Source organism: Canis aureus, chromosome 7 (genome assembly GCF_053574225.1).
Source record: "Canis aureus isolate CA01 chromosome 7, VMU_Caureus_v.1.0, whole genome shotgun sequence".
Lineage (NCBI taxonomy): Eukaryota > Metazoa > Chordata > Mammalia > Carnivora > Canidae > Canis > Canis aureus.
Genome location: NC_135617.1, coordinates 45237584 through 45262233, shown reverse-complemented (window position 1 = coordinate 45262233; position 24650 = coordinate 45237584). Strand labels below are relative to the sequence as shown.

The 24650-nt window shown below is 36.5% G+C and overlaps 1 protein-coding gene across 1 annotated transcript in view; it reads right to left on the bottom strand.

The window, feature by feature from the left end:
- Window positions 1-24650, bottom strand: part of EYS (EGF-like photoreceptor maintenance factor) — a 1514868-nt gene that overhangs the window by 173490 nt on the left and 1316728 nt on the right. The gene's annotated exons all lie outside the window — the stretch shown is intronic.

Here is a 24650-nt window from a genome sequence, read left to right as displayed (position 1 = left end):
CATCACTAGTCATTAAAGAGATGCAAGACAAAACTACAATGAGATATTGCCTCCTGCTTGTTAGAATGGCTATTCTCAAAAAGACAAGAAAATGCTGGTGAGGATGTGGAGAAAAGGGAACCCTTGTGCACTGCTGGTGGGATTGTAAATTGGTGTAGCCACAACAGAAAATAGTGTGGAAGTTCCTCAAAAACTTAAAAATAGAACTATATGATCCAGCAATTCCGCTATTGGGAATATATCCAAAGGAAACAAAAATGCTAACTCAAATATCTGCACCCCTTCAGCCATGTTCATAGCAGCATTATTTACAATAGTTAAGACATGGAAACAATCTGAGTGTCCATTGATAAGTACACAGATAAAGAAGTTATGGTGTGTGTGTGTGTGTGTGTATATATATATATAATGGAATATAATTTATATAGGGTATATATATGTATATATATAATGGAATATTATTGTCATAAACAATTGAGGAAATCCTACCTTTTGTGACAACATAAATGGACCTTGAAGACATTATGCTAAGTGAAATAAATTAAAGACAAAGACTGTATGATGTCACTTACATGGAAATCTAAAAACAAAAAAACCCCCCAAAACCTCCAAACTCACAGAAAAATAGATCAGACTTGTGGTTATTAGAGGCAGGAATAGGTGGAGGGGGGATTGGTAGAAGATGGCCAAAAGGTACAAGCTTCCAGTTACAAGATAACTGGGGATGTAATATACAACATAATGACTATAGCTAACATTGCTTGTATGATAAATAGGAAAGTCGTTAAGAGAGTAAATCCTGAGTTCTCATCAGAAGGAGAATTTTTTTCCTTTTTTCTTTTCTTATTGTATCTATTTGAGAAGATAGATGTTAGCTGAACCTGTTGCGGTACTCATTTAAAAATATGTGTAAGTCAAACCATCATGCTGTACACCTTAAACTTAAATAGTGATTGAAAGAAAGATGATTACTAATTTGCTTACTATTATGAATATACATGTGTGATTGGTTTATGAATCTTGCCCTAATGTTTCTTGAGATTTACTTGATGTGACTCAAAGCCCTTTTCTTTCTATTGTGATCAACTCCTTCCTGAAAACCAAAAAAGTCAGTGGTAAGGATATTAAAAGCTTATATAGCAAGCAGAAGTATTATTGTAATAGCACAATAAGCAATTAATCAAGAAAAAAAGGCCCTCTGCCAGAAAGCTATCTTGCTTATATCTTGTGTTAAGCTCTTTTGTTTTACGTAATTGATTAAATGGTTCTTTTCTATTGAATCATTGTAGAGAATAGAGAGCTGTTTCATACTGAGAGTCATGACGTAAGCTATTAGTTATTTAGGCTAAAATAGCAAGGTTTTCAGTAATGCATCTTTTTTAAAATTTTAATTAAAAATCTTTTTTAGTAATGAGTCTTATGTAGAATGTTCATTTAAAAATGCATTCTTTGTTCACATTTCATTCTCCTGAAGTTTTATTAAGATGGAGAATTAAATATAGAATTAATGGCTCACAAGTAAAAGGCACTGAACTAAGTGATGCAAAAAAATGCATCAAGCATTTGATTAAAACAATGTTAAATACATATGCCCATATGAAATACTAAAAGAAAATGGACAAGGTCTTGCTTTTATACTGGCTTAGGGCTTCCAGGCTTTTCCTTTCATGATTAATCATACTTGGCTGCATAGAACACTTGTGCTCTGTCATTTCTTTGCAGTAGCTGCCATTGTGTGAAGATGGATATGCCTTTTTCCTCCCTCTTCTCCCGAAAGATGAATTCTCAATCTCAATTGCTCCTCATAGCATGTGCACTTATCTTTGCCTTTTGTGCACTGGAGGAGAACATGCTTCTCCATTTCTTTGTTTCTCAAAAATGTGAGACAAGTGCCTTTTCCTGTATCATGTAGCTTCCCTCTACAGTGTCAACCACACTGACACCTGCTTCCAGTAGCAAGCTAGTGACACGACGGACAAGTAGCTCCCCAACAAGGGGCTGAGCCCTCTTTCTCCTCTCCTCTCTCTCTATTTTTCTCATTCCCTCCTGCTCTCCATTGTTTCCTGCTTCCTTTCTCCCGAACCACTTTTAAAAGACTAATTTGAATCAAGCTTTCAACCAAGACCATTCTATTAATTTAGTTTCAAACAGATACAACAATGCATAATGTTCAAGGGACTAGGTTTAGTTTCTCTTACTGGCTTAAAGAAGCAATCCATATCTGGACATTTAAGTAGTGTTCCACAATTCCTAAAATATACAATTTATACACACATGTGCACATACATATATTCTTTTACCTTGTGTTATATCTATCATCCTTGCACGTTCACTATGGTTCTGTATTTTTACAGTTATTCAATGAGAACTATGTGCTATCTATAGTAACTTGGGATTTAAAAAATACATACTAAAATAGAGTACTAAAATTTTACTCTATTGAAGATTCCATATAAATATGTCTAACTGACATGGACAATTAAGGGCTCATCAATGTACACTTAAAACCAGACACAGGTAAACAAAGTTCTGATAGGAGAAAAGATGAAAGCAGAAATATATCTATGTTGTACACATTTCATGTTCTCCATTACCTTTTATATCCAATTTAAACCATTAGTCTAGCCCTCAACTCCTTGTCCATCTCAACTCTTACCATTCTCCTGCAAGTATCCTATGTTCTGGCCATACTAATTTCTTAGGAATTCCTTAAGCTTTCTAGATTATCTTCTTTCCATATTTTTGTACCTGTAGCTCCTTCCTTAGGTAACTTTTTTATTTTTAAATATTCAGTTCCATGGGCTCTTCCTTTAGGAAGATATTCTCCATTCCAGTTAACAGGCTAGGTTAGGTGCCTCCTATTGCTCATATTTTATACATATTTCTTTCATTGCCTTTTTGCTCATTTATTCATTCTTTCAACAAATATATATTACATGACTAATAGATGCTATTTATATAATTGCCTGCTAAGATGCCTATCATCTTTTCTCCTAACAGAACTGTGTTTGCCTGTGTCTGACACAAAATGCTACTGGAAATTGGAGCACTGGTAGACCATACAGGGCATTGCAGGACAGAGTAAGAGGTCTGTAGTTGATGCTATGTATATTTGAAAGCCACTGAAGAGTCTTAAAAAGGAGAGGGATCATTGTCTGAACAGTAGTTTATTTTTTTTATTTTTTTTTATTTTTTATTTTTATATTGCTTTTCCTCAAAGTTCTCAATTTTTCTTTTCTTTTTTTTTTATTTATTTTTTTATTGGTGTTCAATTTACTAACATACAGAATAACACCCAGTGCCCGTCACCCATTCACTCCCACCCCCTGAACAGTAGTTTAAAGAGACTATTTAGGTGGCTGGATGGGGAATTCATGGTACGGTACAAGTGAGGAGTCAGGGAGACCAGTAAGGGTCTGTTGTAGAAGTTGAGGCAGAAGACTTGACTTGATTCATGACAGTAAAGGTGAACAGTGTGTGGACTCACAGTGTATTACGAATATTGAATAAAATGGACTTCCTGCTGGACTGCAGTGGGGGTGAGAGTAAAAGAGGTGATAGAGGATTATTCTCAGGCTTATGGGTTGGTTAGCTGGGAAGGCAGTGCTGCTGTCCACTGAAGAGGGAAGACTGCATGTCTGCCGTTGACACAACCAATGCAAACTGGGTGCTGGCTTACACAATGATCAAAATGGGTTACTACACACTGATAGGTGGCTTTTGAAGTTCTAGGAATGGATGAGGTCATCTTTGGGAAGAAAGTAGGGCATAATGAGAAGAGGACTTAGAGTAGTTTGTAGGAACTTCAGTGTTTAATAGAGAAGAAGGGCATCACACAGTCATGGGAAGATTAAATAGAGATATAATAAGCAGCATGATGTAAGAAAAATAGTGTTTCTGATTTAACTAATTGCTTTGGGGTCTGAAATTGGGCTTTAGCCTCATTCCTATCCTGACCTAGTGAGAAGCAATGTGTTCTAGTAGAAGAATAATCTATTTTGGAGTCATATAAATCTTGGCTTGAATTTACCAGCCAAGGGCAAGTTTCCCAAGCTTTCTTAATCTCTTAAATTCTAGGTTTTAGTTGTAGGATTGTTATAAGTGTAGATGCAATAAAGATAAGTCTCTTACTGTGGCAATTAGCACATAATATGCCCTAATTTTAAATTGTAGGTGCATACTAATAGTGTCACAATGAGTTAAGAGAGAAATAATCAAATTATAAAATATTTATTTAAAACATTTTCTTAGTAAGATGTTCTTTCTCAAGTTTACGCACATTAATATTGTGAGGATGGGGTGAAGCAAGAACTTTAATCCCAGCATTAGTTTCGTTGATTTGGATTAGCTCTTAATAAAAACTATAGCTTAGATTTATTGAGTGCTTTCTATCTGCCCAACACTGCTGAGCAGTTTAGATTTAGTCATTTAATCCAAGCAGCAGCCCTATGAAGTGTGTAATGTTATCATTCTCATTTTATAGGAGAGAAAAAAATATAACCAGGAAATTAAATAATTTGGTTCAAAATCACCCACCTAGGTGTGTGTGATTCTGTGCTCAGACAGTACCTTTTACTTTTTAGAGGAGCTTTGACATTTCTTTGAAAATATCTCCCTGTCTATTCTGTTAATATTTTTTCCCAAATCAACATTTAGACTTGGAAAAATGCAATAAATACTTGTTCTAAAAGCAAGAACACTGAGCAGCGATATAGCAAAGTCACATGAATGTTTTTTGTATGAAAGGTAATAAATAATTGGATGGACCCAGTAATAAGTGCCAGAATACTATAGAAGGAGAAAAGAAAGATATATCCAATTAATTGCACACTGAGAAATGTGGGAAAGGAGGTCTGAGACACTTCAAATATGACTCAAGAAAAGTTACTGGTATGTGGCTTCAAGAAATAATAACACAAAAATGGCATTACTTCATGCCCCCAGTGCAGCCTGTTCACAGGGCTTTGGGTGAGGTGACAGCTTATTGCAAATGTTGGCTGGCACAAGGGTTTTTTTTCTCTCCTTAAAACTTTGGCTGCAGTAATTGACAACTCGCTACCAGTAGGAAGAAACTTTTAAGAAAAGAAAATGGCTTGAATATGCTATTCAAGAATCTGCTTTTTTAGTAGCTCTAATTTCATTTAAATCTCATAAACTACAAATATAATCTAATTACTGGTGGTAGGAAAGTATTCATTTCTTGCATGTAACACCAGTAAGATCTATGTTCAGTGACTTGTGGGTCTTTAGTGTGAACTCCAGGTTCATCTTTCTTGCTTCTAGTAGACATTTTCAAAGTCTTATCTCCTATCTGTAGGTGGCAGTAAGTTATTACTGTTTTGGTTACTCTGCCCACTGGAAGGAAGATTAAATTTATTTTAGAGAAACAGAATATAAAGAGAATATTGTTCTACCTATGGGCCAATATGAAGAACAATAACTCAGTTTTTTTTTTCAATAGAAGTTTCATTCCCTCCCCCTTTTTAATTTGAGGTAAAATTGAAATTCTTGTGTATTCTCGGTGGACTCTCCTCTGGCTAGAATGAACTTATGTTCACATCAGGCTAAACAAACCTAGAACAAGAGAGTCAAGGGTTTTGTATAAACTAGCAGCTCAAGAAGCCCACTGTTTCTTAAAGTGATGTGTCTAAGCAAGATGAGTTCAGATTTTAAAGCCTGCTGTTATATTTATATTAAGCGATGGCATTTCGCTTTCAAGTATACACACATAGAACATCAATTATTCTTCCAATTCCACAATAAAAAAGATTTCTTTCCAAATGAATCACTGATTTCCATCCTCAATGTTAAAAAGAAACAAAAAAACCACCACACACAAAAAAGGCAAGGGGACTATTGAACTGCAGTGATTTTCTGCATTGTCTTCTGCCCTGTGGTCGTTCATATGCAAAGCATGCTTCCTTACAGATGGAATCCACCAGTCCTTGCCATTAAGGGAAACACAGCAGGACCCAGAGAGGATTTGTTGAAGCTGAAAACCGACTTTATAATTTAGCTCCGAGTCTTGAAGCAGCATAAGTCACACTATAAATCAGAACACCAGATCCACCAATGTATGGCAAATAGAGTGAAACATGAATTTCCCTCCTCATACCTCTCCTCTTGTTAGAACAATTAAAACAACAACCAGCTCCTTCATTGCTTGTGATTTAGCAGTTAGCCAAGTAAAGTGACAATTTCAGGCTACAGTAGACAGAGCCACAGAAAAAAGAAAACACGGCCAATAAGGTGAGGCAATTGCTGTCATGTTATGCCAACAGAGACTGCCAGGTTTCTAAAATAAAAACAATCTTTCTGCTAAGGTGAATACATTGCGCTTTTGCTTAGCTTAGCTTCACGGACCACTAATGGAGAAAGTCAGTTTATACTTCCAGTCTCTGTTTTGGTTCCACTAAAAAGATTTGACTGAGGCAGAAATTAAGTTGTCTTTTTTTTTTTTTTTTTTTTTATGGCTTTCAGGTATATACTTAACTTCTCCTTGCCTGTGAGAGTAGAATGCTTTTGGTTTACAAGAGCCTTTCTATTCATGTATTTCCTATGTAGAGAGTAGGATCCTTACTTTGTACATGAGTGCCTACTATCCGTAAGCTAATTCTGTGTTTTCCACTCTCTGTTGTAGCAGCTGACAGCAGAAAAGACAGTGTGATGTTTATGTGTTAAAATGTAGGATTTTCTGTCCCAGTTTTCATAATCTAATAAGTAACATTTATGTACCGTTGTTAACTCTTATGTTTAAGTGGTTGTTTTCAGTTTTAACAGAATGGGTTAAAAATTCAAAATGCATTTTGCTTTTGATGAGCAAGAAAGGCCTAACCCCTTAACGAGTACACCGGTACCAAACTGTCCCTCTTTTTCTAAGAGTCAACTGGTACCATAAGGGGTCTGCAGGGCAATGTATACCAAGTCATTCATGAGTAAGGACCTCTATTCATTCCAACTCTAACTACTGCGTAAATAATTTTCTCGTGGAGACGAAAATGGTGGCTACGTGGATTGGTTTGATTGACCTGACCTTAATAAAAAAAAAATGGATAGCTTCATGGTTTAGCTTTTGTACCTGTCTTGGTGTTTTTAAGATTTGAGGGAATAGCTGGAATTCCCCCCTTATAACCAGGAGCTGGAAAGGAGTAGGTCAGACTCAGAAGACAGAGCCTATAGCAGAAAATACCATGTGTACCATGTCAACAGGATCACGGGGATTTAGCAAGACATGAAAATGACAGGTGATGTAGGATTCAAGCATATGAGGGCTAAAACCCCATCTAAGTTGCTTAGGCCACTTATTCTGTGAATTGAATAAACTGTTTAAGCTCTTTGAATTTCAGTTTTCTTATTTTGTAAAATAGGATCTGTAATGCCTACTCTAAAAATGTACAACTAATGAGAGATAAAGTGTTCAGTGTCATTCACAAAACACAGTAAGACACTTAAAAAGAAGTAGCAGCCCCAAACAACAGCACTAGCTGTTATGAGTCATTTCAGTAGAACATTCCATATGATGCAGTGGAGGGTGATGGTGTAAAGCAGAGGATAAGAAGGCCTGAGGTTTAAGCCTATCTCCACCATTGGTGTGACCTTGGGTAGACTATTTAACTTTTTTTTGTGGCTGAATTTTGTCATTTATACAATGGAGATAACCAGGGCACAAAACTTTTGGCATTTTTGCTAGGACTAACTGACATGATACATCCTGAGTAATTAGGACAGTGTAAGAAATTAATGATGTTGGCTCTTTCTCTTATTATCTCCCCTTCCCAGGAGGTTAACAGAGAAGAATACAGAGGTAGTCCATGTGGTGCTAAAAGGATAACAGGATGTGTGAAAAAAACTCTAGCTATATCCTAGGATTTCCCTGGAAGGGAGAGAGAGGTGGTGACCTAATGACATTGGCGATGTTCCCCAAAGATCATAGGAATTTACCTCGTGCTAAATAGGTGCCTCAAAAGCATGAATGTGAATCTGACACAAGTGATCATTAAACAGGACTCGGGGATTTTTTTGACTTTTGATCAACTCAACATGTTTTGGTAGGTTCTGAACCTCACTATTTAAATAAATCTATGAATATTTTGGAAACATGGGAAGTCTATAATTAATCCCCATGGGCCATACAGAAACTGCTTGTTTAAATCAAAAGTAGACTTTACATTCTCTCTTTTTCAACGTCCTGCACCTATATAATAAAATGTTCTCGCATTGGATGGTTCTTTGCAATTTAAAGCATTTCCACACACGTAGTTTTCTTTCAGCCCCTTTCAGTTCTAGGGAGTTAGCCCAGTGGGCATTAATATTTTCTCCATCTTATGGGCAAGAAACGAAGGATTTGGGAGGTGAAGGGACCTATGCCAAATCACATAGTTTTAAGCAACAGAGTAAGTTAAAACGTTACTCAGCAGTGTTTGATAAGGTTGACTCCGCAGCTTAGTTTTAGGTTACATAAGAGTGTGCTGTCACAAGTGCCATTAGAATTACTGCCACATTGTGACTTTAAAGTTCTGCTTTCACTAATTTAAATACAAGGAGACCTTTCTAACATGGAGATGTGTTTGCCTTCTATACTTATCTTCTACATTTATATCTGCTCTTTGAGGCTATTTCAGTTTGACATTTCTCTGCTTTTTCTAGGAATGTTCTTTGAAAAAGACTCAGAAATATCTGAAAAATATTATGGCTGCGAAGTTTAGAAAAGAGTTTGAGTTTAAAATAAAGACGTGGTAGCTCATATCACATTCAAGGACAAATAAAATTTTGGAGTTCTGTAGTCTTGCTTATGGCTTTTTGCCTACATCTGAGAAACAATAAAAGAATCACAGCTAGATCTGCAGATGCATCTAATAGGGGAAAAATACAGAGGTATATGTGGCAGCATCCTTTTTTTCTTATTCGAAAAAATGAACTAAAATTGAGAGCACCTATGGAATTGAGATGGGAGCAGGAAAAGCAAGTGTGGGGAGATGGATAACCTTCGATGTCAAGTTGATTTCTCATACCTCTGTGGTCCAATTTTAGTTTGAATATTAGCTAGGAGATCTGCAGTCCCCTGTTCTACAAGGCTAGAGAGGTGAACGCCGAATATTTTAGAGGTTTCTCAAAACTCTAATAAAAATCTCTCCTGCCAGATGACCCCTGATAAACTTCAGTCTTCCTTTCAGTACAAAGCTCCCCAAGACAGGCTCAGAAAGGATGATGTTCACCACGATTAAGCCTCCAGTCAGCCATGTTAGGCAGGTGAGAAATTTCATTGGATTTTTTTCCTTACTTGGCAGTTTTAGATGTAATGCAAATCAAACAGGAGAACTTGGTAGGAATATGTGAGAACTAGGTCTATATCACATTAAATGTGCTTTTGGTTGTATTAAAGTAATGTGTAATATTTGCTTAATGATTCAATATATCAAAATTGAGCTGAATGTGAATGTATACAGTATGAAGTTCATATATTCCACTTGTACTTCTGTTTATGTGGTGCTTATGCTTGTAATTTCATAGTGATCTATTTTTCAATAGTACATCAATATGTATAGTTCTTAATAACAGCACTTATATGTTATGTTGTGGTATCCTCATTCCCCTTCAACTTCCTGAGCATAGCCTTTCTGACTTCTTTACTGCATGATTTTTATGACTCGCAAAATGACCAGCCTATAGTAGGTACTCTCTATATATGCTTGTTGAACTGACCTGAAGATGAATGTTTCCTTGTTTGAGAACAATTTCATAATATAAAATCCATGAAACCCTTAGAAAAACAAATTTAAGGTATTTCTGACCTGGCTTTTATGAATTTGGGCTTTAAAGGTGAGCATGAGGATTTTTTGCTTTATTTCATTTCTAGTGTGTAAGTTCTGGGCAAAAAAATATCCTTGTGGGTTTCTGTATGAAGTAATAGAGAGTGACTAATATTCTGCATATTCCCTGTAACTGTTATGGGATCCTTAAGTAATCTTATGCAGAGTTATTGGGGTTTATTTTGTTCTCTGAGTATATATCATTACAATAAAATAAAGATGTGAGGATCAACGATAAATGGAAATCTTGTCTTTTACACCTTTTTTTTGTTCAGTATATTTGCAGTGGTCACTCCAAGTATATGAAGTTTGGACCAAGCAGTGCCAGGGGCCCAGGTTAAGATGAAGAGGCAGAGTCTCTACTTCAAAAAGCAGAAAAAAAGCCTTTTACTTTCTTTAGCAGTCTCTTTTCAAGCTGTTTTTGTGTTCTTTACTTGTCAATTAATGCTGCACTTCCTGAGGCATGAGGATACTCACAGGGTGAATGCAAACCTATGCAGGCCTCCTGGGCTCTGCCCTGTGTTTAGCACATGGGTGTGTCATGTACCAGACCCTGACTCTTCTTTGCCCATGTCTAGACCCTTGTCAATGATGGAGGTGGCAGCGGTCACTGGGTGGAGGTGGGGAAGCAGGTGATTGAGAACTTTTTCTGGAGACATGAGAAGATGGTGGGACTGCAGGACTCCAAGTCCCTGGCACAAGCTCCATGGTCTCATCTCACTCCACTAACAATAGCCAAAATCAAAGACAACCTAGTAAGAATTCAGATACAGCAGTACCAGAGCACTAAGCCTTCAGTGAAGCCCTTTTATGAGCATGATTCCCTGTGTCACTGCAATACCTCACACCTGTGGAGCTGGCTGTGGTCCCCAGGACAGATGAGTTATGGGATGATAGAGAATACAGCTGGTCAAGAAGAAGCGATATGTCTTGCCTCAATCCTGAGGTAAGAGGGTTGACATTGCCTATTTAATTCTCCATTGTGATGAAGACTTTCTTGGTCTTCACTTTAATCTACTTTCTTTTATGTAAAAATAATGAAGGATAGGAAAATGGACAAGCAATTTTAATAAAGTATAATTTATACCAGTGAAATTATGCATGCAAATATAATATGAATGCATGTCAAGGTTTTATGAGAGATTCAGTAAGATGTCAAAACTAATTTAAAGAGTATTTGAGAAGCAATAGTAAGATTGCTCAATTAGATATAAAACTAGTCAATGGCCAACAGGGCAATAAACTACAACATTTAGGGTATTTTTCCATTAGAAAGAAATTATTCTCATCTCTATCTGACAAAAGTCTATATGTTTAACCTCTGCCTCTATAAAGCTGTAAAATAGACCAGACAATACAAAGTAAAGCCCAACAATGGAGAACTGCACTCCAAGTAGTACATCCAGTAATGTCTTCGGCCTGTTTCAGGTTAAGGATAATTTATCTATCAATGTTATTTGTCTCAGACTAGCATTCTCTAGATTTTACTTCATCTGACCATGATATTGAAGGATTTTTCTCAGTTGCCCTCCATAAGCACAGAAACAGATACTTAATATACACAATAGTAGGATAAAAAATAAGAAGGTATTTCTTAATATACTTAAATCAGCATGCATTTAGATTTCCCTTAATACTTAAATTAGACCATATACTTCTAGACTACAAATAACAGCACTGGAAGGGCTGCTTAGATATTTAGAATTAGAAAGGTCTGGGCTATCTTTAGTCAAATGAGAAACAAAAAAACTCTGGAAGGATATGTGCCCACATCACACATAAGAGCAGATATGAGATTTGAACCTAAGTGTCAACCATTGTCCTGATATATGGGGAAGTCCCCCATCGCCTAAGCAGTTCCATCTCATTTGGAGACCATTGGAGACATGAAGTGTCCATTCATGTCTACTTCCTTGAATAAGGTGTATGGAGGTTCATCCTCTGTTCAAGGGAAATTTCAAGTGTCAAGGACTCCGGAATGTGACAGTGGGTGGTCCACATTCAAGGCCAGCTAGGCACTGAATCTCCTTCACTCTGTCCTGGTTCTGAGACAAAAGTCCTTCTTTTTTCCACTTCAACTAATCCCTATTCATTTGACTCCTCCTCTCCACCATCATTTCCCTAACCCAGTCCTCAGTCCTTGGGAGCAGAAACTGTCACTCTCTGGTGATGAATATAAAAAGTTGTTACTCACATTTAGGACTAGAACAGTTTCGAGGCTTTAATTTCTGTTTCTGTGTTAGGTGGGTAGAATGAAGAAGGAAATAAAAAATCCCTAGAGCATTTGTGAGGGGGCAAAGGAGAAGGAAATTATGTAAATATTCAGGTATGATTTTACCACATGGTTTTTCTGCCCAGATAATTTCCTACCTCAACACAACTCCAATATTTAGGCATAATTTTCTGTCAGTTCTATAGAACTTAAACTGTATTTGTCATAAGCCCTATTAATCTAGGACTAAAGAGAGCCGTGCATATCTTGAAGCCTATGGCATCTTATCAAGTGTTGAAGAAAGGATTCTTATTATTAAACACACTAAACTCAGCATATGTTCCCAGTTGTTGCACAATCTTATACTTTGGAAATCCCTAAAAAGTGGAAAAAAATTGCACTCACTGGACCTTGTTTGTATCATCTGATACAGCATTTCCTCATACTGCTTCTGAGAAAGAGAATGTTCAGTGTGATGTTAATAGGTATTCCTGGAAAATGTTATTTGGGTGAAATAAGTTTAGAAACTTCTATTAAGTGGAGTTAAGTGGGTTATTTTCTACAGGACTTCTTCAGCATGTTTAAATACATTGTGAAACTCTAAGAGGGAGTGGACATGTGACATTTTATGAATTTATCTTAGAAAATTTTGCCCCTTTTCATTTTTTTTCCTGAGAAATGCTTATAGGTATATCTTGAAAAATAGTTTTGAAAGTTCAGTTTAGTTTAATCCCTTCTTTATCAAAATGATGAAAGTGAAGTCTAGAAATGGTTAGTGGCATATTTAAGAATAAGGGGAAGAAGGCACAGATCTCTTGCCTGTTAGACTGGTCCAAAGCAATGAAACTATAATTTTTATTTTTTAGAATATTTTATTCATTTCTTTTAGAGAAAGAAAGAGAAAGAGTGTGAGAGCCAGGGGTGGAGGTGGGGCAGGGAGGAGCAGAGGGGGAAGAAGAGGGAAGGGGAAAGAATATCCAACAGATTACACACTCCATGTGGAGCCCAGTTTGGGGCTTGATCCCACAACCTTGAGGTCATAACCAGAGCCAAGATTTGGATGAGCTACTCAGGAGCCCCAAAACTATAATTTTTAAATATAACCTAGTCCTTAAGTATAATTCACCAGTCAGAGAACTGCTGAAAATAGCTACCAAATCACTAACTTTGGACAACTAACTTTTTTTGTGTGTGATGGAGCAAAGAGATGAATTTATATTGCAAAGCTTAGGACAGAAAGCACTTACTTAAAAGTCTAGAAGACTATGATTTATCCTGTCTCTATTATCAGTGTTGACCTGAACAAATCTCTTAACCCACTTATACCCCATTTTCCCATTTGTGAAGCCAAAATCTAAATTTCTGTTCCAAGGATATTTTAAGTATTAACATCATTTTGAGATAGAATTACATCAGAGCAATACCACTACCATTACCATTTTCCAAAACAAAGACAGCACTTGGTAACTGTTAGGTCGATGGCAATCAGCAGTGTTTATTTAGACAGTACTTGCTTCAAGTCACTGTTGCATATTGAAGTCAGTAAACAATAACTAAATTTATTTTCCAGTGTTTTTCCATGTAGTCTTTATACTCTTACATCTTTAGTAAGTTTTAACTTATGGCTCCAAATCACTTGATGTTTAGCAGAGTGGAGGGAACAATTCTTACTTCATTTTTCTAGTATAAAAGGTTAAGCAATTTTCCTAAGGTACGTAATATGCCAGCAAATGGGCCAGGAACAAAATGTAAGGCTTGGGAGTTTTGTCTACTGCTGAACCAAAAAGATTGGTTTGTTTCCTTCCTACATTAATTATTTAAACTTCTTGTTTTAAGCCTTTTGCAAACCTAAGCCAAGGGATTCTAGATATCTCACATTTTATTTCAGTTTTAACTTTGCTTTTTTTCATTTTGTTTGTCAAGCTTTTCACATAATTTTAACAGCTTCATATCTAATTACATGTAAAAATCATAATGATTAACACAATTTACCAAATCCTTTGTGTGTTTGTGTGTGTGTGTATAAAATGAAATCTGTAAATGGTAAGCCATGTAGATTTAAAACAAAATCATTCATTAAAAAAGAATGAATATTTCTAGTTACAAAAAAATTGGTTTTAGTACATAATTCCTTCCTAAAAACCATTAATAAATAGTTTCTGAAGGGGAGCAAAACAGTTAAGAAAAACATATTAGCAGCTCATATTTTGCTTGCTTGTTCTTTGAAGTAGAGAAAAAAAAAACTCTTAGTATTCTATAAGAAAAGGAAAGGAAAGATAGTTTTCAGATGGGATTTAAGCCAGAGAGGTCTCTTATGCCCAGGAAGATCAATCAGGGTAAATGAGTTCTCCATGTATTATTACCTAAGGGTAGAGAAAATTGAAGATGAGATTTTTCCCCCTACTTGTTTGACCTTGCTGCATAAATATGATGTAAAAAATATGTGTGGAATTTGATAGTGGTCTTTTCTATTAGTCAAATCTTGAAGCATTTAACTCTTTGAGATTTTTCAAATTTGGTGTAAATGACACAATTTCTTCCATGTTTAATCTTACTTGTTTTCCTTTAAATATAATTGTATTTGCAATCACGGCTTTAATGAAACTGATTTGCAGAGGACCTAAATGCTTTCTGCCCTGTAAAAACAAATGCTCAACCCTTGTTGCTGCACTCAAGGATGGCAGTAATAAAAGTGGTTAGAAAATCAATTTAAACTGCATTTGTACTTTACCAAGAACCCTGTGACACTTACATTGGTAAGAGTTATGCTTTCCAAATATGTGATCCACTTTTATAAGCAACTAAAAACCCTGCAGCTTCAGTCACACTCTCCAAGCAAGAATAAATGACCCCACATCAATCCATTTTCACAATACATGACACTTGTAGAATGGGGGAAAGAAATGAGATCAAAAAGATAAACAACAGGCTGTGAAATCTAGGCTGTTTTAACCTAAGACTGCACTTTGTATGCATAAATGAAAAAACACATTTTATTCTGCAACCCTTAATGTTTTACAAATCTGTGATTACCATAAGCAAAAGAGTATGTAGAAAATGATTCCATGCCTTATTATTCTTTGTAAATCCCATGTATCACACTGCTTAACATAAAAGAGGTTATCTGCAAATGCTTGTGGTATGAAAGAAGGAATGGATGGATGGTCTTAATGATACACAAATCCCATTTTAGTCAAACAGACTTGGACTAAAGTAATTTCTAAACATGGATATTGTAGAAGAAAAAGAGAAAAAAAGTTATAATATTTTGTTGTGATGCATTACATTTCACCTAAGTAATATGGAGCTAAAATATGCCTGTGTTTTTTTCTTTCTTTTAATAATAACTGGTATATTTGCTTTTCATATCATGGAAGACTTTAATGGGTCTATTTTTGTAAGTAATTTTTTTTTTTTGCTTATGATTACCTCCAGCTTGTTAAACATTAAGGAAAGCAGAGGGATACCATTGAGCAGCTGTGACTTCCCTCTTTTGGTAATGCAGAAGGTGGCTGGTATTCAGACAAAGTTCAAAGCAAGAAGACAAGGGGACAAGAACAAGATCTTTTAATATCCTACTAGAGTACTGTCTAACAGGCCTGCTTAAAGATTATGTAATCCTCTGGAAGAGTGCACTCTTCTTTGGCTCACTATTTGCCATTGATTAGGCTGAGCCTCTGAAATTACATGCTAACTTATAGATCTTTGTCTGCTGGAGAATCAAATGAGCATAAAATGGTAGAAAAGGAAACCACAAAAATTACATTTTATTCTCTGGTAGGATACTAACCAGTTTGGTCTCAAATCTAGCAATCTTATTTTGTCATTGATTCAGTGACTGTATGTTTTCAGGCTCTCGAATTCTCTTTGAATCAGCCGTAACCGTTATGCCCATTCCTTCATAATGAAATGAATAAATCTTTGGCATGTACTCATTGTGTACTTAAAAACTGACCTTTACACCTGGGCTTGAGTTATCTTTCTAGGACCCTGCCAAAGAAGATTGACTTTTGGGCCCAGGTGAGTCTAGATTTCGTGAGGCCCAAAGCTTATGTAATTTTTGATCCTTTATAACAAAAAAAGGATTTAAAAGTACAGGCACAGAATTGTGCATAAACATGCATATTTATTTATAATGAGAAAAGAAACTTCAGTGAATTACAAGGAAGCTTGGAGATTCAGGCCTCTTTCTCTGAAATCTCTTTAGGCTCTTCATAGGAATTGCTTACTTGGAAATGACTCTTGATTGACAACCTAGTTTGTCATCTGAGGGAGAACTATAACAATCTACTGCAATCCCTGATAACTCCCAGGTCTCAGAAGGATATGTGTAAGGGTGGCGGTCTCCTAAGCTTCATTAGCCCCAGAGTAAACCAGCTGTTGCTGGGTAAGGATACACCAGCAGGTAAGGAGTTATGAAGGCTGGGAGAAGCAAACCAGAGAACTTTTCCTCAGCAACTGGGCCATGGAGCAGTCCTGTGTGCAGAGCTTGGTGACAACTGAAACATGCATGTATCAAAAGATCCAACACTGAGGGGATCCCTGGGTGGTGCAGCGGTTTAGCGCCTGCCTTTGGCCCAGGGCGTGATCCTGGAGACCCGGGATCGAATCCCACGTCGAGCTCCCGGTGCATGGAGCCTGCTTCTCCCTCTGCTTGTGTCTCTGCCTCTCTCTCTCTCTCTCTCTCTCTCTCTGTGACTACCATAAATAAATAAAAATTAAAAACAAAAACAAAAACAAAAGATCCCACACTGAGCTTCTGTTGCAGGAAGAACAGAACCAAAATGGCACCAGTTAAGAAGAAAATTTTTGAATCTTTTTCAATCAAATCCCTCTGCCCCAGGATAGCCCCAAATCTGGAGAAACTAGAAACAGAAGAGATATAGAAAGGCATCAGGAAGAACATATCACATTCTTTCTCCATTCAAGTTCTTGAACTGGAGGACTACCCAACTGGGAAGGGGATTGGAACATCTAAACTAGGTATAAAATGGAAGTTTTAAACTGAACTAGGCTGAACCATGCTTTTAATATGTCAACAAGAATAGAAGGTTCTGGAGCCTGCATGATATTTGGTTAAAGGAAAGTAAAAAGAGATCCTACAAAGCATGTTTGACATCAATGACAAAAGAAAATTAAAACTTTTTATATTTGTACCCCATAAAGTAGACACTGCTTTTAATGAAAGAATATAAAGGTAAATGTCTTAAATGCTCAATTAACAAGGAGAAAAATGGGGAGAACCATTTTTTTCCAGCCATTGAAACCTGGTTGGATATTTTCTTCCCCCCCTTACTTCTAGCAATTGAAGCTACCTACAACTGAGATGCTTAGATGCTCAGTGGCAAACTTTTACATCTGAGAAAAATCTAACCAAATAGAAATTAGTCCTCTAGTACATGAGACACAAAACCTGAGTATAATTTCAAGGATGTTGGCTGCAGACTGAAAGTGTAGCAACTAAGAAGAAAGATTAACTATTTGAAGATGTTATTAGTCTAAGTGTGTGGTGAGAAATTGATCTGAAAAAGACTCTTTTTCCCCTTGGTATTCAGAAGAGGGAGGTAGACTGCTGAGCTAGATTAGGGGTAATCTGGCCTGGATATAGAGTAATAACTAAAAGATCTCAGCAGGTGATGCCTAGCTACATGCCACTAGGAAATGACAAGACAGGCAAACATTTTGTGGGGGTGTTGCCACTCATTACAGAACAAATGGAGAAGCTAAGACAAATCTTTTGTACTCTAATGGTTGTTACTATTGCAATTTCAAATTCAATTTACAGCTCCTACCTCATTTTGAAGTGCTAACTGATTTGAAAACTACCTCAGAAATCAGAAAGACTTCTTTTTAGCAGACAATGTCAAAAAGATGTCTATAAAATGAGAAAACATGGGTTGAAAGAAAAGGGAGAAACTGACTGAATGAAAAGAATGAAAGAAAGTAACTTTTACTTCTACTCACGTGGGACAATGAGAACAATGAACATTCCCTAATGGTAAGAAAGACATTTTCTTTATGAGATTATTTGTCATAGTTAATTTTTTAAAATATTTATTTATTTACTATTTATGATAGACATAGAGAGAGAGAGAGAGAGAGAGAGAGAGAGAGAGAGACAGGAGGAGGGAGAAGCAGGCTCCATGCCAGGAGTCCAACGCGGGACTCGATCCCGGACCCCAGGATCGTGCCCTGGGCCAAAGGCAGGCACTAAACCACCGAAGCCACCCAGGGATCCCCGGTCATAGTTAATTTTATGTGTCAACCTGACTGGGTCACAGGATGCTGACTAAACATTATTTCTGGGTGTATCTGTGAGGTGTTTCTATAAGAAATTAGTATTTAAACTAGTAGATTGAGTAAAGCTTATGACTCTTCCCAAATTGGGTGGGCATCATCCAATCCCTTGGGGATCTAAATAGAACAAAAAGTGGAGGAAAGTCAAATTTGCTTTTTATCTGACTGTTGAGCTGTGACATCAATCATCTTCTGCCATCAACACTCCCGGTTTTCAAGCTTTCAGACTCAGACTGGCATGTACATTACTAGTTTTCTTGGGTACATCACTAGTTTTCCTAGCCTCTATGAATGCATGAGTCAATACCTTATAATATCACTATCTGTCTATCTATTATCTATCTATCTATCTATCTATCTATCTATCTATCTATCATCTATCTATCTATCTATTATCTATCTATCTATCTATCTATCTATCTATCTATCTATCATCTATCTATCTATCATCTAACCTAAACATTGCTTAACATTGCAAATAGAATTGTATTTTCTGGATTTTCTTGGTCAATGAATTGAATAAAACTATTTTATCCATCTGTTCCCTTAGTGCAGTAGTCCGCAAACTATGGCCCTTGGGTCAAATCCTGCCAGACATCTATTTTGTAAAGTTTTACTGGAACACAGCCATGTACATTCATTCATATATTGTCAGTGGCTACTTTAGTGTTATAATAGCAGAGTCAAATAGCTGTGGTGCAAAGTCTGAAATATTTGCTATTTGGATCTTTACAAAAAAGTTTGCTGACACCTGCCCTTGCACATGGAGGGAGGTATTGATCAGTGATGAGTAAAAGCTATGAGAAAAATTAGAGGCCCAGAAAGCACATTTATTCACATATGGGAATTATTGACTTTCAGTGCATGATAAAATACATTCAATACAGGCTTAGCATCTGGTAAAATTAAGATTAAGTATAAAACTCATGTCTCAATAATTATTTACTATAATATCAGTGACATAAATGTTTAGTGCAATTGTTGTATAGGTTATAGTCCCAAACCTGAACTCCTTTTAAAATATTATTTAACCTATTTTAAAATATCTGGCATAGAAAAGAGAAAGTAATTTAAATATTATCTGTTTAATTTGCTAACCTTCCTGTGTATGCCCTTTTGGAAACAGCTTGTTCAAAGTCCATAGAGATTTGGATACTCAGAATAACCCTTCTGTATCACTTTTCTAAACTGAATTTCACTACATGCAATTTGGATTTCTCTGAAATGAGCAACCACAGGGGTTTGAAAATTCTAGCACAGATTTACAACAAAATGGAAAAAGGTTGGATGCTGTCCAGAAACATGTGATGGTACTGAGAGCAGAATGACATTTGCTCAGTAAAGCTGATGAAGTGTTACTCCTCTCAATCTTTTCAAAATTTGTCTTTTTGTAAGCAGATTACCTTCATAGACAATGTAGGGATAGCACTTAGTAACAGTGAATTGTATCAACCATGCACCTAAAATTAGTGATGATTTTGTTTATAAATAGCCAAAAATAAGGTTTATTTCATGAACCCTAAAGTGTAGCTCCATGGTACTGAATGTTTGTTCACTTACCACCCTACTCTTATTTAGAGTATACTTCTTAAGAGTTTTTCTCCTATTAAACCACTATTATTCGTTACATGTTGGAAAAAGTAAGTACCCATTCCTAGGACATGTGGATTACAGTATGCAAGTGTGTGTGTGTGTGTGTGTGTGTGTGTGTGTACTGAAACATCGTATCTCCTAACTTTTAAAGTGGACTAGAGCAATTAAACTGATGAGAAATTACTTGCATTTTCAAGTAAAACCAACATGTACACATGCTATAGTATTAAAAAATTAGTGCCTTTATATCTTGAGGATATATTATATCTCAGGAAATGCTGAGAGGTAAAAGAAGTTTTCTTCTTGTCTTCATAATAATGACTCTTTTATTCTAAACATAGATGGCCTATTACTTTGAAAATAAAATAAACTTGTAGACCAAGAAAAGAATTCCATCAGGTCACTTTGTCCATTCCTTTTGGATCCAGAAATGCTAAATATTAAGATATCTTATTTAAATTGCTCTGCTATTTTGAAAGCTGTCTTGAATCCAATGTGCTTTTCGGGGAAAGCAGAAGAGAAAATCTGAGAGGTCTAGGGGATTGAACACCAACAGCCATTTTGCTACCACTTGAAGTCTGAGAACAGAATCAAAGTGGAAGAATCAAAAAGGAGTGGAAGAAATTGGGTCCTAGAATGGCATCCAAGTCATGAATCAAAAGATGCCTAAGTGGGAATCCACAGCCCTCCCACTTAATGTGAGCCAAGAAATTCTGTTTGGGATGAGTTTCCTAGCATTTGCAACAGAAGGAACCCTACTTGATACAGAAATGATCCTTATTTTTTTAGCTAAGGTAAAGAAGGTTTTAAAAGATTAGCTAACTTGCCCAAGTTCACATATTAAATAAGTGACCAAGCTAGGATTTGAAGTCACTTCTTCAGTTTGCTAAAAGGAGCTGCTGAGGGGACTCAAACTGGATTTTTAACTGACTACAATGTGACAAACATGAAAAAACAAAGACACAAGAAAGACAGGAGTGAAGCAAGGACAAAGTGTGAGGTACAAGGTTCGATGATTTCTGAGGATTCTGAAATCTGAGATTTCCCTGGTTTTCCCATCTCTCCCAGTGACTCAGCAAGATAGGAGATCATGGATGGTCCTTCTTACCAGGCTGACTATTTTAAATTCCAATTATTTATAGGGCCATAATTATAAATCATTACAAGTTTAACATCTGTTTACTGATTTGCTAAAACACCGATATTGCCTATCCATAAGAATAATTTACATTTCATTTCTAAGAATAGTTACTGGTGCCAGGAAACCATGGAAAGCAAACCCAGACTCATGAGGACCCTCAGTTTCAGAAGGTGAACCACCAGGAACTATACTAATTATTCAGCTTTTCCCCGTTAGAATAATCCAAAGTGAGCCCATACTCATTGGGAGTCAAAGTTTCTTATCCATTCCAGCCCTCAACAGGTATTTAATTTTTTGAAATTTCATGTTTTCAAATTCATGTTGATTTTTTAAAAAAAGATTTTATTTATTTTTCTGAGAGAGGGTAGAGAGAGTGAGAGAGCATGAGTGGGGTGGGAGGGAGGGACAGTAGAGAGGGAGAAACAGACTCCCCACTGAGCAGGGAGCCCAAAGTGGGGTTTGATCCCAGGACCCCAGGATCACAACCTGAGCTGAAGGCAGATGTTTAACTGACTGAGCCAACCAGGCACCCCCAAATTCATGCTGATTTTACATTCTCCTCCATAATACATGTTTGCATTAGAAAAGAAAAACAAACAGAAAACCAGGAGAAAAGAAGAGGGAGTTTAGAAGTCTGCCTGGGTAAGCAACCTCAGGAGTGAGATTAAGTCAGACAGCATAGACAGACCCAAAGGGTGAGAAGGGTTGGAGGACAGTTTGGAAGATCTTGGAAAGATCCATTTTATGATGTGGTAGTGTGGACAAGTAAATAACCTTTGGCTTTGGCCAACAGCACAGATGGGAAGTGAGTTGCCAAAGGCAATAAGCTAGTTCAGATGCATTTTGTTCAAGTCAAGATAGGGCTCAATAGCAGAGTTTCTCATTTCCTCAGTTGAAAAACTTTACACTGTTCCATGTATTCCAAGTATGGGCATGTTTTTGCTGGGGGCAGGGTGCTGGTCATGGTGCTGGTACTTTGTGACTTATTTCCTTGGTCTATGTTCTCTATGGATTGAAGCTGCTCATGGCCTCATTTGGAGTCCTCCTTCAGTACATATTCTAACTCTCCTTATGAGTTGCTGGATAGACCGCTGGAGTGCTCTATTATGGTTGGATATGAGTGTTTTTGATGGGACAGGGAAGAGTGAAGATACCATTCTGATTCTGATCATCCTTCCTGTAGCCCTAGAGCTATCTGTATTTTTCTTATATTAAACTTTTGACCTCCTAGGAGCTGTTCTTATGATCTTTCTGAGAAGTCTATTCTGTTGTTATTCTGGAACTAGCCAACTCCAGTGCACTATAGTGTTGGTGTGCATAAAGATATCCTGGAATGGAAGTCGTGGTTGCCATGGATCAGCATGTCCTGGATGCAGTAATGCAGAGTAGTTTTGGCAGTTCAGCACCAGCAATCAAGATAGAAATCATGTTGTTCATAGAATGTGAAGAAGTGTTTTATTTGTTGGGTCACAGCCAGCAAGTCTCCATTTTGCTAACCATAAGAGGCACATACAGATCTGGAAGACCTTAAAGAGTGCTTGCCAAAATCAGTTGACATTTGAGTATATTTCTCTGGGGGAGGAGTTGAGAGGTTGAAAGACTGAGAAATGGATAGAGAAGGCCAGAATAAAGTATATGACAGAAAACAGATACATTTTTTTTTCTGGGAAAATTTATCCTAAGTCCTAAGGTGCTGATAAAGCTTCCATACTATAGTGAAAGCTTCTGTGTGCAGGATAGTGTCTTGACTATGCATCTTTGTTTCACATACATCTTGCCCCTTAGTTGGTCCTCATGTGATGTTTGTTGAAATAAATCTAAGAGAATGGTGTTTTATGGACTATTTCTATCTATCCTACTAGAATAATTGTCTTTACTTTTATTTTCAAATACATATCTAAGACTGGAAGAAATGTGAGATTCTCTAATTTATGAAAATAAGAGGTTTATTTTATTTAACATGTATTTGGCTTACAGTATCTCAGACAGTTATTGTTGTAAAGTAAAACTCTTAGGTATTTCTCCAAGTTGATGATAGGGACACATACAAAAAATTAGAGTATATTTGTTTTCTATTGCTGCATAGTGGAATTACCACAAAATTAGCTTAAAACAACACACATTTATTATCTTACTGTTTTTCTGAGTCAACAGTTTGGGCAAGGTTTGACTGGTCTTCTGTAAAAGAATTTCACCAGCTTTAATCAAGAAGTTGGTTAGGTTGGGGTCTTAATCAAGGTTCAACTGGGGAAGCACCTGCTCCCAAGCTCCCCGGGCTGTTGGTAAAATTTAGTTTCTTGCAGTTGTAGAACTGAGGGCTTCAATATTTGCTGCCTGTCAGCTAGAAGCCATCCTCAGCTCCTTGCTGGTTGTTGGCTGGAAACTACCCTCAGTGTTGTGTTATATGGACCTTCCCCAAATTGCTCCATGTTTTATCGAAGTTAGCGAGAATCTCCTTGCAATATGCAGCTCACAATCTTATGTAACCTAATCACGGAAGTGACATTTCATCACTGTATTGTACTGATTATTCTGTTAGTTAAAAGCAAATCATAGATCTTATCCACTCTTAAGGAGAGGGTATCATGCAAAGGCATGAATACTGGGAGATGGGATGATGAGGACTATGTTAGAGTCTGCTCACCACATATAGAAAGGGAGAAAACACAATTCTTGTCACTTCTATAATTCTATCACTGGTAATATTGACAATATTTATTTAGATTGAATGACACAAATATTTCAGACATTAGAAACTCAGTAGGACAACCTTTTTTTGTGTTTCTGTTTCACTTAATTACACAAAAATTCATTTCTTTCAGGGTTCTAAAGGTGGTTATCTTGCTGGATAATTTTTGTATTATTATATTTTTAAAAATAATTGCCATTGGTTGAGTTCATTATATAGCAGAATACTTCTTAAATAAGACCTTGGTTTTGTTTCCTTCAAAAAAATAACCATGGCCAAGGAAGTTATCTTCACTCAAACTCAAAATTCACTATTTTAAAGCCCTTTAAAACCTTATCTGTTATATTTTTCCTACATCAAATAGGCCCATATTGTTGTTGTTATTTTTCAAATATATAAACCAAGGCACAGACTTGTACAGAGTTAACCAGAAGCAAAGGGTTTAGATACCCCAAGAGCCAATATCCACTTTTTCCACTAAACCATGCTTTTTCTTCAAATTTATTAGGTCAGTCTGTGATTGTTTGGTAAATATATCACCTTGATTTTATCATACCTGTCCTTTGTTCCTTGTCTTTGCTATTTGGCTCTTTCTCATTTTTCTTTTCCTATTCCAGTGATTATTTTTGGAGCCCGTCTCTGCCCACCATTTCTTATCGTACTCTTTGATAAAATTTTTCTCTTTCCCACACTATGCACATAGATGTTTACTTTTGTGAAGTCATTAACTACTTGATAGCTTGCCCCTTAGAAACACTGAGGTGAATTAATTACGATATTTCCTATGAGATTCGGTTAATTTTTCCTTGACTTGAATTAATATAATCTACACATGTTTTAGCATTCTCTCTGTCATTATTTGTAGCCCTGCAATAAAAATTTCTCAGAGCATTAAAGAAATTTGGGAAT